General features: G+C 39.6%; 1 pseudogene; it reads left to right on the top strand.

Annotated features, from left to right (window-relative positions):
- Window positions 1-219: 219 nt before the first annotated feature.
- LOC101418970 (V-type proton ATPase subunit G 1 pseudogene) lies at window positions 220-574 on the top strand (annotated as a pseudogene).
- Window positions 575-4,620: the final 4,046 nt, after the last annotated feature.

Below are 4,620 nucleotides of genomic sequence, written 5' to 3'. Positions count from 1 at the left end.
GGGATTGAGAGGTGACTGCTAAGGGCTGTGGAGTTTTGTTTTTGTTTTTTTGAAGTAATGAAATTGTTCTAAATTTTTTTGTGGTGATGAATGCACAATGCTGTGATTATATTAAAAGTCATTGATTGTACACTTTGGATAGATTGTATGGTATGTGAATATATCTCAATAAAACTGCTTTTAAAAAGAGATTAAATATGAAGCTGTGGCCCTGCCGCCATGGCCTCTCAGTCGCAGGGCATCCAGCAGCTCCTGCAGGCAGAGAAGCGCGCTGCTGAGAAGGTATCCGAGGCTGGCAAGCGAAAGAACCGGAGGCTGAAGCAGGCCAAAGAAGCAGCTCAGGCTGAAACTGAACAGTACCTCCTGCAGAGGGAGAAGGAGTTCAAGGCCAAGGAAGCTGCGGCTCTGGGATCCCACGGCAGTTTTAGCACTGAAGTGGAGAAGGAGACCCAGGAGAAGATGATCATCCTCCAGAACTACTTCCAGCAGAACAGGGAAGAAGTTCTGGATAACCTCTTGGCCTTTGTCTGTGACATCTGACCAGAAATCCATGAAAACTACCGCATAAATGGATAGGGCAGAAGGAGTGCCCGTTCCATGGGTGGGCAATTCAGATGCCTTCACATGGAATATGAAGCTTTAGCAAAGCTAGAGTTATATTCTTGGGGAAAGGCATTAACTTATTTCTCTATATTGTGTAGCAGGTCCTTTCACTTTTTAGAGAGTAGCAAACCTAGGTTCTTTGTACAGACTTAGAGCTTATCCAAAGAATTTCATCTTTTTACCTCCTGTTTCTTATAAATTTAATGGGTATATATTGTCTGGTTTCCTTTGCCATTTAGCTCAAGCTACATATGTGGCAATACTGTCTTTTTCTTTCTTAGATCTAGTACCAAAAACCACATTTAAAGAAAGAAAGGGGTTAAATGTTTTATTTCCCCAAGACTTTCTTAAAGGTCAGGGGCTTTATCTATGAAAAAGTAGTAAATAGCCTTTGTAATGTGTGTGAAGCAACAGCCAACCTTAAAGTAGTCCTTTCTGGTTAAGAGTTTGAACAATGAATACTAGAATAACTGAGCTGCTTTTAGTTTCTTTTAATAAAAATTACTAGATAGAATTCAAGACTTATTATATGTTACTGCTTAATGTACTGGTAATCATTTAAAAGTAAAGATTCTTTGTCATGCAAAAAAAATAAGAAGCTGTGAAAGGTGTCGTATTAGACAGTGAAAGCTATTAGTCCAAAATTTACATACACACACAAAAGATTTTGTAAGGGGGATGGAGCCCTGAAATGTCTCACTCCATCATCTTGATCTGGAGTTTCTTAAAAGTGTGATGAAAATGTTCTGAAATTAGATAGTGGTAATAAATGCACAGCTTTATGAATATATTAAAAACCACTGTACACAAAATGTATTATATACTTTAAAAGGATGACTTTATGGATCTGAGTTATATCTCAATAAAAGTTATGTAAACTAAAAACAGTGATACTTCATCCAGAATAATAGTTGCAATTGAGGTAGTCCACTGTGTTTTGTCACAATCCATCTGATTTTTGCTGGGCCCAGAGAGGTGAATTGAGTGTGGATATAGAGATGCTCACCACTGTGTCCTTCAAATTTCTGAAGGTGACACTGATCTCTGCAATTCTTTGCATGAATTGTTTCTATTTTAGTATTTTAACTAGAGAAGGAGCCAGATTCATGGCTTTCATTTGGTCCTTTCTATAATTGTTCTTATTTCACAGGTCAGTGTGAGGTCTCTTCCATCTGCTGAGTAAATATGCCACTCAAGGACTTGGGAAAAATGCAGAGTGGGGCCCATAAGATTAATTTTGGCCAAACTTGCATTATCATTTCACTTCCATAAGCACCTACTCTAACTGAAGGACTGTGATGGCATTCCAAGTCTCCTTTTATCAGTGTCAACTCAGATCATGTATCCAACAGTCCTCAAAGTCTGAGTATTCATTTCCCTTTCCCTAATACACATCTGTTTTGGTTAATTGCCTTGGGACTCTTGAGAAAAGGAGCAGAGGAATGCTTATTGAATACTCTTGTGGTATTAAAAGTCCTCCTCAAGTTAATGTAGCTTCTTCATTTAGTGGACTCTGACTTAGACATGAGACCATGATTTCCATTGTGGAGAATGACATCAGTTTTCTGTTTGCTAGCTCTGGTTGTCTTTTCAAATTTTTTGAATATATATAAGTAAAAAAATACACCACCCCCCCCCACACACACACACACACAAAAGAAGCACCCCACGTGGCTATTCATTTATCTTTCCTTCAGGACACGATGATCTATTAGCCATCACAACAGGTCCCTGTGTGTCAAGACACCTAGGTTGCATTCCAGGCTTGCTTTCCATTATAGTAATTATGTCCTGCCATTGCCATTTTGGAATTATTTTATTTACAACTGATAGTAGGGAGCCTTATTGCAGGATTATCTTCTGTCTATTCCAGCCTATAGAGAACAAGATTCATAGTTACTTGCAGCAACATCGAGGGTTTGAATACTGGCCTGTTCTCCCTTATTAGGCACTGCCTGTGCTCTCCAGAGACTTCTTCCCTCTATTTGAGATCATAGCAGGACTCCCCAGAACGGGAGTCCAATACCTTCCTGCTTATTATGTGGGTCTCCACACACTGATACAACCCACTATGACAAGAGGAACATTCACACACTCTCTAGAAGCCAACCCCAGGTGAACCCTGTTCCATATTCCCCCCCACATCCAACACCCTAAACCAGTAACCATTCCCTGCCATATTTGCCAAAAGAACATTCCCAATGTAATTTCAACCACATACAAGCAAATCCCCAGAATTCACCTGCTCCCTCCCCAAACCTTCCCTCCAATTCCATGGACAGTCCAACCCACCCTCCCCACCCTACCTCCTAACAAACCAGCACCACCCAACCCAATAGCATCACTGCACCACTGTCATGCCCATCCACTGCACAACTACACCATTCCACCTTATTATAGATTTTTCCCATATGGGCATTGGCTCACAACCTTCTTCTTCATTTCTGTCTCCTATAAACCTATCTTCCAGACTCTAACTCTGTGAGTCTACCAATTTGCTTAATTCATAACAGTGATGTCACATAATATTTGTCCTTCAGTGCCTGGCTTACTTCACTCAGCATAAGGTCTTCAAGATTCATCCATGTTATCCCATGTGTTAATATTGCATTCCTTCTTACAGTTGAGTAATATTCCTTTGTATGTATATACCACATTTTATTTATTCATTCATCTGTTGATGGGCGTTTGGGTTGTTTCCAACTTTTTGCAATAGTGAATAATGCTACTGTAGCAGTTTGATATTGTTTATGATTTCCAAAAAATAGATATTGGATTATGTTTGTAAACTGACTTGTTCCTCTGGACATATTAGATTATATTGGATTCAGAGGTTTCACTTTTACTTGATTAAATAATGATTGGGGCTTTGATTGGGCCATATTAGTAGGATGAGAAACCACACTGCAGAGAAGGGAGGTTGGAGTTTTAATGCTAGAGCCCAGGAAGTAAGCACCCAGAGGAAGAGAGAAGGCTCAACTAGACACAGTAGAGACCTCAGGAAGAAAGACGAGCCCTTTGCCTGAACGGCTATGGCTGGCCTTATAGGGAAAGCAGAGCAGCTGAGACTGGAGAGAAACAAGCCCTGGGAAGAGAAGAATCCAGGAAGCCTGAACCGTTATAGATTGCAGCAGCCTTCTTGCTCCAACACATGGCAATAGACTTTGGTGAGGGAAGTAACTTACACTTTATGGCCTGGTAAACTGTAAGCTTCTACCCCAAATAAATACCTTTTATAAAAAACAAACGATTTCTGGTATTTTGCATCAGCACCCCTTTTGCTGACTAATAGAGCCACTATGAATACTGGTGTGCATGTCTGTTCATTTCCCTGCTTTCAATTCTTGGTATATACTCAGCAGTGGGATTGCTGGATCATATGGCAGTTCTGTAGTTAGCTTCCTGCGGAACTGCCAAACTGTACACCACAGTGTTTGCACCATTCTACATTCCCACCAGCCGTGGATAAGGATTCCCATTCCTCCACATCCTCTCCAACACTTGTAGTCCTCTGTTTTTTAATGGCCACCAGTCTAATGGGTGAAAGATATCTCATTGTAGCTTTGATTTGCATTTCCCTAATAGCTAGTGATGTTGAGCATCTTTTCATGTGCTTTTTAGCCATTTGTATTTCTTCTTTGGAAAGAAGTGATTCAAATCACTTGCCCATTTTTAAAAATAGGTTGTTTGTCCTTTTATTTTCCAGGTGTAGGATTTCTTTATATATGCTGGATATTAGACCCCTATCAGATATATGGTTACCAAATATTTTCTACCATTGAGTAGGCTGCCTTTTCACTTTCTTGACAAACTTCTTTAAGGTGTAAAAGTTTGTAATTTTGAGGAAGTCCCATTTATCTATATTTTCTTTCATTGCTCATGGTTTGGGTATAAAGCTCATGAAACTATTTCCTCATAGAAGATCCTGTAGATGCTTCCCTATGTTATCTTCCAAGATCTTTATGGTCTTGGCTCTTATATTTAGATTTTTGATACATCTTGAGTTAATTTTTGTTT

The sequence above is a fragment of the Dasypus novemcinctus genome, chromosome 3 (assembly GCF_030445035.2).
Source record: "Dasypus novemcinctus isolate mDasNov1 chromosome 3, mDasNov1.1.hap2, whole genome shotgun sequence".
In the NCBI taxonomy this organism is placed as follows: Eukaryota; Metazoa; Chordata; class Mammalia; order Cingulata; family Dasypodidae; genus Dasypus; species Dasypus novemcinctus.
The sequence above is the reverse complement of the archived record's forward strand: the minus strand, read 5'-3'. Positions and strand labels throughout refer to the sequence as shown.